Genomic DNA, 13653 nt, shown 5'->3' on the forward strand with positions numbered 1-13653 from the left:
GTACTATGTCCGTATCTGAGTATACTGACAAGTTTGAGGAGCTGTTCAGATTCTCTCGTATGTGTCAAGGGACTCCGGTGGAATATGAGGAATGGAAGTGTGTTAAGTACGAAGGAGGACTCCGAAACGATATTTTCGGTTTAGTGGGGCCAATGGAGATTAGGACTTTCTCCGAGTTGGTGAACAAGTGTAGGGTTGCTGAAGAGTGTGTGAAGAGGGCCGCCGCTAAGAAAGAAAGTCACAAAGGATCATTTCCACAGAACCGAGGGAAGAGCTTTGCACCTAGAGGTCCGCATTTCAAGAGGGGAGGTTCTTTTAGGAGGCCCAACAACAACAACTCCCAAGGGAAAAGGTTTGGGAAGCAGCCTCTGAATGATAAAGCTTGTACTAGGTGTGGAAGTCACCATCCGGGAGCACCATACAAGGCCGGATGGGGTTTGTGCTATAATTGTGGAAAGGCGGGGCATAAAGCCGCAAATTGTCCGGAGAAGCAGAAACAAGGTGCTGGGAAAGTACAACAGACTGGTCGGGTGTTCACCACCTCAGCTGTGGGTGCAGAGGGATCCGAGACACTCATTCGAGGTAACTGTGAAATGGCTGGTCAAACTTTAAATGCTTTATTTGATTCGGGAGCATCGCATTCATTCATTGCATTTGAGAAAGTCCATGAGTTAGGATTGAAGATCGTAACCTTAGGTTATGACCTAAAAGTGTATAATGCTACCCATGAAGCCATGGTAACTAGGCTAGGCTGCCCGAAAGTTTCGTTTAGGTTCAAGCAGCGTGATTTTGTCCATAATTTAATGTGCTTACCGATGATCGGTCTTGATCTTATCTTGGGATTGGACTAGTTATCTGAGAACCATGTCCTGCTTGATTGTTCTACAAAGTCGGTGTACTTTATGCCGGAAGATACAGAAGGGCCGGTCGTGGTGAATAATTATTACTTGAATTCGATGATGGTGAACTGTTCCGGAATCGAATGTCAGGGTATTCTGTTGTTAACTGCGGGTGTTTCGGGTGATGATCAAAGGTTGGATCAGATTCCGGTAGTGTGTGAATTTCCGGAAGTATTTCCCGATGATATTGAGGAATTTTCACCTAACCGAGAGGTCGAGTTTGCTATTGAATTGGTGCCTGGGGCGGGACCAATCTCAAGTGCTCCTTATAGAATGTCACCGTTAGAGATGGCCGAGCTAAAGTCTCAGTTAGAGGAATTGTTGGGTAAGAACTTTATCCGACCAAGTGTTTCCCCGTGGGGTGCTCCAGTGTTACTGGTAAAGAAGAAAGATGGAAGTATGCAGCTCTGTGTGGATTACAGGCAGCTGAACAAGGTCACCATAAAGAATAAGTACCCATTGCCGAGAATTGATGATCTCATGGACCAGTTACAAGGAGCTGGGGTTTTCTCCAAGATCGATTTGCGATCCGGTTATCACCAGATAAGGGTGAGGGGTGAGGATATCCCTAAGACCGCTTTCAGGACTCGTTATGGTCATTACGAGTATACTGTAATGTCTTTTGGGTTGATGAACGCTCCTGCAGTGTTTATGGATTACATGAATAGAGTATTCCGTCCGTTTCTGGATAAATTCGTTGTTGTCTTCATTGACGACATACTGATTTACTCCAAAACTGAAGAAGAGCATGCGGAACACTTGCGGATCGTGTTACAGATTTTAAAGGAGAAGAAACTCTATGCGAAACTGTCTAAGTGTGAGTTCTGGAAGAGTGAGGTGAAGTTTTTGGGTCACGTGGTGAGTAAGAAGGGAATAGCCATAGATTCAACTAAGGTGGAAGCTGTGATGGATTGGAGGCAACCAACCACAGTAACTGAGATAAGGAGTTTTCTGGGTTTAGCTGACTATTACCGAAGGTTCATCAAAGGCTTTTCGCAATTATCCTTGCCGTTGACAAAGTTAACCCGCAAAGACACTCCGTTTGTTTGGACTCCTGAGTGCGAGGAGAGCTTTCAGGAATTGAAGAAAAAGTTGACCACTGCACCTGTGTTAGTGTTACTTGAGCCGAACGAGCCTTTTGAGGTGTACTGTGATGCCTCACTAAAGGGTCTAGGGTGCGTGCTGATGCAGCATCATAATGTGGTGGCGTATGCCTCACGACAGTTGAGACCTCACGAAGTTAGTTACCCTACGCACGATTTGGAACTCGCTGCGGTCGTGTTTTCCTTGAAGGTGTGGAGGCATTATCTCTATAGGGTTAAGTTCCAAGTCTTCTCCGATCACAAGAGCTTGAAATATCTCTTTGATCAGAAAGAGCTTAATATGAGGCAGAGAAGGTGGATGGAATTATTGAAGGACTACGACTTTGAGTTGAATTACCATCCGGGAAAGGCGAATGTAGTGGCGGATGCGTTAAGTCGGAAGTTGTTATATGCGGCTTGGATGATGCTTCAAGAGGAGAAGTTGCTTAAGGGATTCGAGAGTCTGAAAATTGGTGCTCGAAAAGTATCTGGAACTTTGTGTTTGAGCCGATTAGAAATCTCGAGTGACTTTAAGTCCGAACTCCTAAAGGCTCATGAAAATGATGAAGCGTTATGGAAGGTGTTACTGGCTATCGAGCAAGGAAAACAGTGGAGAGTGTCAGAAGAAAAAGATGGGCTATGGAGATTCAAGGGTAGGATCATTGTGCCAGATGTTGGCACTTTGAGGCAAGATATCTTAAAGGAGGCACACAAAGCGGATTCTCCATTCACCCGGGAAGTACTAAAATGTACCATGATTTAAAGGCGATGTTTTGGTGGCCAGGCATGAAGAATGATGTGGCGGAATATGTTTCAAAGTGCTTAACTTGTCAAAAGGTGAAGATTGAACATCAAAGACCTTCCGGGATGTTGCAACCTTTAGAGGTTCCGCAATGGAAGTGGGAAAGTATTGCAATGGACTTTGTGTCGGGATTGCCAAGGACTAGGACTAGTTTTGATGCTATCTGGGTGATTGTGGACCGAGTGACCAAGTCAGCTCACTTTTTGCCCATTCGGATGACTTACACCCTTGAGGAACTAGCACGGTTGTACATAAAGGAGATTGTGAGACTTCATGGCGTACCGGCTACTATAATCTCTAATAGAGATCCTCGCTTCACTTCGAGGTTCTGGGGTACATTTCAGAAAGCTTTTGGAACCCGATTAAGCTTGAGTACAGCTTACCATCCTCAAACAGATGGTCAATCCGAGAGGACGATCCAAACCCTAGAGGATATGTTGAGAACTTGTGTTTTGGACCAACCGGCGAGTTGGGATCGGTATATGCCGTTAGTGGAGTTTGCATACAATAATAGTTACCATGCGAGCATCGAAATGGCTCCGTATGAGGCATTGTATGGGAGGAAATGTCAATCTCTGCTATGTTGGTATGAAGCTGGAGAGAAAGGCTTGTTGGGGCCGGAGATGATAGCTGAGACCACTGAACAAGTCAAGAAAATCCGAAATAGGATACTTACGGCGCAGAGTCGCCAAAAGAGTTACGCCGATCAGAGGCGGAAGCCCTTGGAATTTGAGGAAGGAGATCATGTTTTCCTGAAGGTTACTCTGACCACAGGAGTAGGTAGGGCGATTAAAGCGAAGAAATTGAATCCTCGATACATTGGTCCATTTCAGATCCTGGAGAGGATTGGACCGGTGGCATATCGGATGGCTCTACCACCTCATCTTTCGAACCTGCACGACGTGTTTCACGTGTCGCAGCTTCGGAAGTACATTCCTGATGCTAGCCATGTGTTAGAACCTGAATTGGTTCAGTTAAGAGAAGATTTGACGCTTCCAGTGGCTCCAGTTAGAATTGATGATACTAGTATCAAACGGTTGCATGGAAAGGAGGTTTCATTAGTCAAAGTGGCTTCGAGTCGAGGCGGTGTTGAGGAACACACTTGGGAACTTGAGTTGGAGATGCGATCAGATTATCCGCACTTATTCTCAGGTAATTGAATTTGAATTTTGTGGGCAAAATTCCCAATTAGGTGGGTAGAATGTAAGACCCGGTTAATTAACGGCTAATTAACCCATAAATGAGAATTTATTCTAGAAAGCCAAAAAATGTTATTTTTATGGCTAAATGCGATAGAGGAGTTTGAGACGAGAATTTCGGTACCAATTTTATAGAAATCGGACCAAGATTGGACCGAACGGGCCAAACCGGGCCAACCGGACCCAAAGTGGGCCCTTGGTCCAACTAAACTAAACCAAAACCCTAGTTTTCAGCACTCTCTCTCCTCATTTGTTACACACACACGCTGAAATGGAGGCCATGGAGGGAAGAACATTCTCTCAAGTTTTCTCCCTTGGTTGATCTTCAAACCACCATAACTTTTGATCTAGAGCTCCGATTGCCGCACCGTTTGCGGCCACGCGTTCATCGCGAAGAGCTCTACAAAACCCATACAATCAATCTTGAGGTAAGCCACGTTTTGCTCTTCAAATTTCCAGCTTTGATTTCGAGTTTTATGGGCAAAAAATGTTGAGATTGTGGGCTCTTTGATGTTATAGGACCCAACCCTCTTGGAGGAGAAGGTTAATCTTGTCTCCTTGGACCTTGGGTGTGGTAAGATTCTCAACCCTAGTGTAATTTGTTGTTCTATGAGGTTTGGGTATTGAGATGTTGTGTATGGGTATGATGATTGTGGCTTAGGTTGTGTATATGTGAATATTGGAGCTTGATTGGTGATTTTGGAAAGCTTGGGAGAGGGTTTTGTGTGATAAAATCTATTCTTGGAGGTGTTGATACCTTGAGAGCTTGTGGACAAGTGGTTTGGAAGTGCTCCGGTTGAGCTTGGGAAATCGGCTAAGGTGTGGTCTCGGTTTCCCGTATCTAATATGTAATGTGGTAGGAAATACTTAGGCAAGAGGCCCTAAGATAGGCATTGAATTGTTGATGTTGTTGAATGGTTGAGATATATGATGTGATCATATATGTGATTATGAATATTGATGCCTTGATTGTGTGATATATGAGAAATGCATGTTGTGATATATGCTTGATGGATGATTGAGGTTGAATTGATGGGTGGTACCATGTTGATGGTGCGTATGATGTTGATTATGTATAATGATGGTTGATTGGAAATGGTATTATTGGAAATTGGGAAGAGGAAGGATGTATGACATGATACTGTGTTTGTCCTCTAGCCATTTGATTGAGAAGTGTTAAAATGGTTGGATGGTGACTTTGGGAATTTTGGTAAAGTGTCAATGTATGAGTTGAGGATGGCTTGATGTTGATTTTGGTACATTTTGATTGATTTCAAAAAGGGTTGAAATTGGCATGTTTTGGTTGATTTTGAAAAGAGTTGAAAATGGCTTGTTTTGAAAATGGCACCTTGCGGTTTTGTATGAAAACATGATTTTTGGGCATATCTTGACGAGACATAACTTGGACTACGGATCCCCGTTTTGTACCAAACTTGTTTAGAAATGAAATTGGATCCGGGATGTCCATGCCGTGGAAAGAACGGGCGGAAAACGATTTAAAATGAGAAAGTTATGTCCGTCGGAAGATTGGGGGTTGAATCTGTGAATTCTGCAGCTTTTAACTTAGAAAATTTTTAGCAGAATGACCCCCCGCGCGTAGGCGCACTTGGCGCGTACGCGCCGTTCTTCAAGAAAGCACCATCCACGCGTGCGCCTGGTGTGCGTGAGCGCGTCGATGCGCTGCACCAAATGCCCAGCTATTTTCCAGAGAGTTGTGCCAGAGTTGTGCCAGTTTTGTGCCTGAGGCGCAAGAGCACCCACGCGTACGCGTGGCTGACGCTTATGCGTCGTTTGGCTATTTATCAACCCGCGCGTCCGCGCGTATGACGCTTGCGCGTCGATGAGTTTTGTGGCCATCCACGCGTGCGCGTGGAGTGCGCGTACGCGTGGCCTTGTTTTCATCCCAAAGTTGATTTTTGAGTTTTAAAAGCCAAATTTTATACTTCTAAGCCTCCGATCTCACATCTTATGTCTTAAATCATTATGATATGTCTAGCAATGAGACAAGGAGCTAGTGAATGTGGTAACTTGCGAGTGAAGCAAGGGAAAAATGAATGATCAATGAGGATCAAAGATGATTTTGTGAGATGTGGAGGATGGCGGTGAAAGTGCTTGTTATACCATGGGCCGAAGAGCCGCAATTGTTAATGAATTGGCTGGTTATAGATTTAACCGTGAGCCGGATGGCTAGATTATTGCCGTGTTACGGCGGAGCCATGATTATGGCTAAGTATAAATGCATATATGATGTTGAATGAATTGTGAATGCTTGCACTTCCACTATCGGAGATGAGGGTTTCCCTGGGAGGAAGCAGTGGCTAGCCACCACGTACTCCAAGTTGAGACTCGAAGCTCTTTTGACCCTATGTCGTCAGGGTAGCCGGGCACTGTGAAAGCCCCGGATGAGCTCACCCCCATAAATATTCACCAGTGAGGGTGATGGATATGGATCATGATTATGATCAATTTATATTGAGTATAACTCGAGTTGGGGAGACACGACAGAGGGACAGTCCAATGGTTAGCTACCAGGACTTGTCGGGTTGGCTCTATAACCGACAGATGATATCATCAGCCACTAGGGACAGGCATTCATCATATGCATACTATATGAATTGTTTGAGATTGCCTATTTGACTGTATTTTACTTGCTAATTGTCTAAATGCCTTATCTGTTCCTAATTGTAAAATCTCTTGTCTGATATAACTGTGTTTGCTATATTATACTCCTGCTGGTGGTTGGGAGGTCTGAAAGAATTGGACAGGGAAGTATTAGTTAGACTGAAGGATCTTTAGTCAGTTGCCACTTATGGTTTAGCTTGTTTATAAGCTTTGATTTTTATCTGGAGGAAGTTCTAGGATTGCCTTCGGATTTTCTCTATTATTATGTATTATATATGTGGAAGCTGTTACCATGCTGGGGACCTCTGGTTCTCACCCATGCGGATTTTGTGGTTTTCAGATGCAGGACGTGAGGTTTCTCGCTGAGGCATGCTGGAGACTTCTGGATTAGCGAAGATCCTTTGTTCTCGGGACTCTGTTTTGGTTTATATGTTTTGCTTAGATAATTTTATCTCCATTACATAATACAAACTGTGATGACTCATCTTATAGGAGATTTTGGAGAATAGGTTTTTGTATTTGTGTCCCTTTGGGTTTCCTTTGGGTTTCCTTATTTTATTATATGTATATGTTGCTATGCTCGAACCGTTATCTTCGCAACCGGATTTTGAGTCTTGATATTCCTGTTTTTGACACTCCTTTGTATATATATAATCTCGCGTTAGCTTATCCCTGTTCGTTACGTCATCGATCGGAGTGTTGCGCTTTCGAGTTACGGTTTTTGTTTACCTCTTTTTCTACAAAGGCTCCTAGTTATAATCAATCATTCATACTACTATATGTAAAGCCCAGTTAATTAACGGCTAATTAACCCATAAATGAGAATTTATTCTAGAAAGCCTAAAATGATATTTTTATGGCTTAATATGATAGAGGAAATTGAGACGAGAATTTCGGTACCAATTTTATGGAAATCGGACCAAGATTGGACCGAACGGGCCAAACCGGTCCAACCGGACCCAAAGTGGGCCCTTGGCCCAACATAACTAAACCAAAACCCTAGTTTTCAGCACTCTCTCTCTCCTCACACAACACCAAACACGCTAGGTCCGATGACCTTGGCAAACTTTTTGAAGGTTAATCCGCCTAAGTTCAAGGGAACTACTGGCCCGACTGAGACTGATACATGGTTTCAGGCTATAGAGCGAGCATTACAAGCACAAGTGGTACCTGAAGGACAGCGTGTCGAGTTTGCCACTTATATGCTCACCGGTGAAGCATCGCATTGGTGGCAAGGCATCCGACGTCTTCTGCAGTAGGGTGATGACTATATCACCTAGAATGTCTTTCAAAAAGAGTTCTATAAGAAGTACTTTCCGACTTCTGCTAGGACGGCTAAGGAACTTGAATTGTTACAGCTGAAGCAGGGTACTATGTCCATATCAGAGTATACTGACAAGTATATGTACTAAATTTTTATTCTAGAGGTCGTAATACCTTGCCATCTCGGAATTATGACTTAAGCATAAGACTCTGTATGGTTGGGTGTTACAAAAGAGGTGGAGGGGTGCGAAAGGCGGCAAGAGAAGACAAATAAGGTAGTGTGGTAAAGGTAGGAAGAATATGATGTGAAAAAATTGGAAAAAATTACACTAATAATTGAGTGTCAAAAAAATTAATGGTAGAAGTAGAATTAAAATTTATTTCAAATAAAAAAAAAAAAGAAAATTGAATATTTATATAGAAGAAGAAAAAGAAGTCAGCAGTGATGATGACAACGACTTTGAAAAAGATAGTGGTGACTGTAATGACGATGACGGTAATGGCAACAGCGATGACGACAACGACATTGAAGAAAAAGAAAAAAAAAAGAAAATGGTGGACTTATGAATGGTTTTTATACTTGGACACCTTGTATTTTTGTTTAATTAAACATTGGAGGTACTATCGAAATATTTTAAAAAATGTTAGGAACAAAAAATGTACTTATCCTTTAATTAATTATGAGAGCTCTATTTCTCGTTTTAGTTTCATATTTAATTTTGAAAAAAAAAATGCGATTGATTTAATTTGCATAATTCGTACCAGGTATTTCTATCGTAGATGGTGTAATATAAGATTAAATTTTTTTTATTGATGCATAGATTGTTTAATACTTTGATATACATATTATTATGGATATTAAAATTTATAAATTTGGATTATCAAGTAAAATAGTTGAAGGGATCTAAATCTAATTACGATTTTTGAGTATCAATAATGCCCGACAAACATTTTTATTACCTAGTTTACTTCCTTGAGAAGTAATAAAATTTTATTTATGAAGTTTAGCACTTGAGAATTTTTTATGGTTAAACTCAAATTTTAACTTAGTAGATTATATAAATTTTAAATCCCTATATTAAACATTTATTATTATGGCATGATATCTTTCTATTATCTATCCATTATATCCAACTAAAATTGGATTTTTTCATTTAATGATGAAACTTATGTCTTATGTGACTTTCTCTGGAAAATATTCCCTGACTTTGTTTCACTTAATTCATTCAATCAACTAGTTAATTTAATTTATTTGAAACTTAATATAATGATTAGTAATATAAATAATAAATAACACAAGAAAACAATTGGGTTATTAAATGATAAGAATGCCCATGAAATAAGCTTTGATTATTAGTTTTCAAAATAATAATAATAATATTGTTGTTGTTGTTTTTAATGAGTTTTCATGGCATAAAGAATTTTTTTGGAATGTAAAACAAAATCTAAATTTGGAAGATATCTTAAAGTCCTTTTAATCCATAAAACAAAAAATTTAAGCATAATATTGGTATAATTCAAGCAAAATGAATGAGTGAAAGTCAATATTTTTAGGATTAGGATAATTATTTCACATGTACATACTAAATACATCAAGAGTGCATGCATTATAGCTTATCTACCTAATCAGATATATACATGATACATTAATTTAAATATAAGAAAAAGTTTACGTATAACATGTAATAAGGGTAACAAATGTCTTTCTTATTGTCCAAAATTTTTACTATTTTCTAACAATTATCACGTCCAATGCTATTATTTATAATTTTTATGAGTAAAAGACTATTCATATTACAATATTTAACCATAAACATTAACTATTATCGGATTTGTCTTTAGGTCATGGTTTTTTTTTTTTCATCGCATCTAGGATTACCATTGTTGTATACTTGAAAAAATGTGACCATGGTAAATACTTCTGGTTTTGGCTCCACTCTCTTCCTCTTCGTTTGAACCAATCCAAATCCTACCACTATCTCTCAAAAAAATTCGTACTCTTTTCATTTTCATTTCCATTTCTTAATTCTAATTCGTACATGCTTAAGTTTTAAGTCATTAAAGACACAAAAACATCATCTAAAATATATCTAATTAACTTTCTTATGTGAAGAGATAAAAAAATCATGAAAGATGACAACCATAACAACAACATAGATAATAAGATAACAACAACCATAAACATGAACACCAAAACATGGATTCTTTCGCTAATCAAGGTAAGAGAAGTATAACCGAGAGAACGGGGTTCAATTCCAATGCAGGAATGATCAACACAGTTAGGTCCAAAACACAGTTACAAGAAGTCCTTTTTGTTTTTTTTCCATCTCCTTCTTCAGGTCTATCACCATGCATATCACTATACCCACTGCATTGCTTGATTCTCCCCTCATGTTCCTCAATTCTTAGGATATTCTGTTTTCTTTGTCTTTTTTATATTTTCTATTTTTTCAGTGATTCTTTTGGTTCTTTTGTTTGAATTTGATCAAAAGATCAATATTTTTGGTTCTGGAGTGCTGTTCTTGATGAGAGTAATATAGTAAGTTCTTGGCGAAAAAACTCAGAAAAGGAATTGTGTTGAATCAGACGAGAGAGAACAATCAATTTTGTATTAAAACGATGCCCATATTGAGAGGAAAAATAAAGATAAGAGAATATACTGCTCATCACTTATCAATATGTAACAATAAATATGAAGGTAGCATTGTTCCCTCTTTTATCAATAAGAAATCATCAAGAGTCATATTAAATTGTGTGTGCATTTAAACCAAACAAGAGAGGAGAAATGTCTTGTCAATCTAAGACAAAGATGAGAGTATGCAAAACTAAATGCCAAACAAATCTAATGTATCCACATGATATTAGCATAAGCAACTTATTATGCAGACTTCATTAGTCTTTATTAAGAAATCAATTTTTAATACTCTAGAATTTGATGATCAAATAGAAAAGCATTTTATTCACCTCCTTTGCCATCATAGAAGAAGTTCTTAAAGTGATAGCCCTATAGGTTATGAAAACCAAAATAGGTAAACTTATAAAGTGCATCTTCAGCTGCCTTGGATATAGTATAGATTATAGAAGGTATCTATTTCAGCTTATTTTGACAAGAAACATTAGTTTCTTTTAGCTTTTGAAAAAGTTAAAGATGGGCTGTTGAGTAGATTCTAATAAAAGTGATTTTTTTAAAGCTTTAAAAACAGAAAATTCATATTCTGTAAAAACAACCGTCCTGGTGCAGCGTGTTAACACCAGTTCTATTCTATCCAAAATAAAGATCAAAGAAATGTACCATAATTTCAAATTGTCATGTAAAGATAAGATGAGTATTTTCATCAAACATGAAGGTTGTTCAATTTGACTGAAAGAAAAGTGCCAATGCACGGAATAAGTAATTATTCTATCGTACAGTTTTACGAATTTTGAATTAGGTTTCTGTACTTTTTTTTCTTTTCAATTAAGTCTCTATATCATATCAGATTTTGCAACTAAGTCCCTATCGTAACAAAACCTTAAAATTAACAGAATATTCTGTTAAATTATACAGGATATTTGATCAAGTATTAGACATATTCATTTTGTTTAATGGAATATTCTGTTAATTCTAGTGTTTTTGTCATGTTAGACTTAATTACAAAATCTGATATGATATAGAAACTCAATTGAAAAGAAAAAAAAAGTATAAAGACCTAATTGAAAAGTTAATAAAACTATAGGAACCGACCAAATAATTAAACCACGGAATAAAGCTGAAATTTCAGCAGGCACAGGTAACTATCATTGTTCTACTTACCATACCGTGCCTTAGATAGGGTAAAATGCAAAAATCCAAATTGTTTTCCCATTTGATAATGTGAATTACTAAGATAGCCCATAGATCAAGCTTCATTGAGAAGCCATACCATGAAACATCTTAATCCACATGTCCTTAGTAACCAAGGAGGAGATTCTTATATAAGTTAGACATATATATCAACATTAATTAAAGAACTTATTAAAACATGCATTGCCATTGCCACCAAACTGAATAAGAATAAATTACGAGTAAATTGTCAAATTAGTTCTTAAAAGATTACTCATTCTTTAAATTGGTCCTGAAAGATTTTTTTAATTAAATTCGTCTTTTAAAGATTTTAAATTAGTCATGTTAGTCATTTCGTCACTTTGTTTGTTGATGGTGTCAAAATTTGCTAATGTAACATGTTAAGTGACACTCCAACATACACTTAGGAGTCTTAATTGACTATTAACATGATTAGTTTATGAAATTAGATCAAATCAATCCCAAATTAAGGGATTCCAATGTCTCAAGTTATCTTTTCAATTAGGTTTTGATTTGATCTAATTTCATAAACTAATCATGTTAATAGTCAAATAAGACTCATAGAAGTATGTTGGGGTGTCACTTGATGTGTTATATTAACAAATTTTGACACCATTAACAAACAAAGTGACGGAAGGACTAACATGACTAATTTAAAATCTTTAAAGAATGAATTTGTTTAATAAAATCTTTCAAGGACCAATTTGAAGAATGAGTAATTTTTTAAGGATTAATTTGACCATTTACTCAATAAATTACTTACAAAAGTTGATGTAATACCAGCAAAAGCAACAGCTGCAAGTCTGCCCAGAACACAGAGCTTATTCTTTCCACAAGAATTTTTCTATAAACGAGAAGGTAAAAACTAGGTTACCATCCCAAAACCAATAGAATTTGAATGTATGTTCAGACATAAACTAGCTAAATTTAGAACGTGAAATCTATTTAAGGTGTGTTTTACAAGCCTTTCACTATGTTGTATTTTAAAGGCAAATATCAATTATAAATTGGTTGCAAAACTTATTGATAACTTGTACTTAAAGATTGTTCCGGTACATCTGATATAACGATTGAAGCTAAAAATTTAGCCACTCGGAAGAACTAGTGAACTGATTTTCAAAAATCAAAATAAATAATGCAAAATAATAAACCCTAACAAAGTAAGATGCAAAAAGCATAGTTATCAGAACCAAACAGACAATCAAACCGGTCATATTATTGAATCATTAATCACCGATCAATTATAAAAATTAATTATGTTTATGTATATATAAGACTCACTACAATAGAAAAGGACTCACAGCAAAAAGAAATATTTTTTCACTTTTATTATACAGATGGTTCCTTCATTCTTATACCTAAAATATATTTTCCCCTTCCAAGCTTTATGATTCTTGTTCTACATCTTTACCAAAGCTAATAAACTAATTATCAACTAATTGTTTTTATTTTTTCCCAATAGTTTTATGTGTTCTCAACCTGAAACAGGGGAGATTTAAGGTAACAAAGGTTCCAAAACATACACCTAAAGAAGAAACGGATGCCTACACCTGTGAAGACCACAGTGACGAACCAAAGGACGACGAGACTGGAAGGGGTGAATCTTAGGCTTAGTTTAGTAAAATTCTTTTTGAAGAGACACAAGCACTTATTTTTTTTTTTTGGTGAATACACAAGCACTTATTTTGCTACTTTGGTAAATTAAAAAGTAAGTATTTGTGCTGGTGATTTTTAAAATAAAAATTTGGGATGCTTTTAAAAGTACCTAAAAAATTTTTTAAAATTAATTTGTGTTTATTAAAATTTAAAAAAAAATTAATATTATCTTATATAATAATAAATATTTAAAATTATTCTTATTAATTATTAAAAACTATTTTACTATATATAATTATGGTGTTTGACTTATTAAAAATTATTTTTAATTTGATTTTACCAAACTTCAAAAGTAAAAGCCTCAGTC

The 13653-nt window shown here is 37.3% G+C and overlaps 1 long non-coding RNA gene across 1 annotated transcript in view; it reads left to right on the forward strand.

The window, feature by feature from the left end:
• LOC107628410 overlaps positions 11501 to 13653 on the forward strand; it is a 17110-nt gene continuing 14957 nt past the window's right edge. The window contains exon 1 of the long non-coding RNA XR_001617771.2: positions 11501 to 11702. This is a non-coding gene — a long non-coding RNA (uncharacterized LOC107628410). The remainder of the gene's footprint in view (positions 11703 to 13653) is intronic.

Source organism: Arachis ipaensis, chromosome B02, assembly GCF_000816755.2.
Source record: "Arachis ipaensis cultivar K30076 chromosome B02, Araip1.1, whole genome shotgun sequence".
NCBI classification, from domain to species: Eukaryota; Viridiplantae; Streptophyta; class Magnoliopsida; order Fabales; family Fabaceae; genus Arachis; species Arachis ipaensis.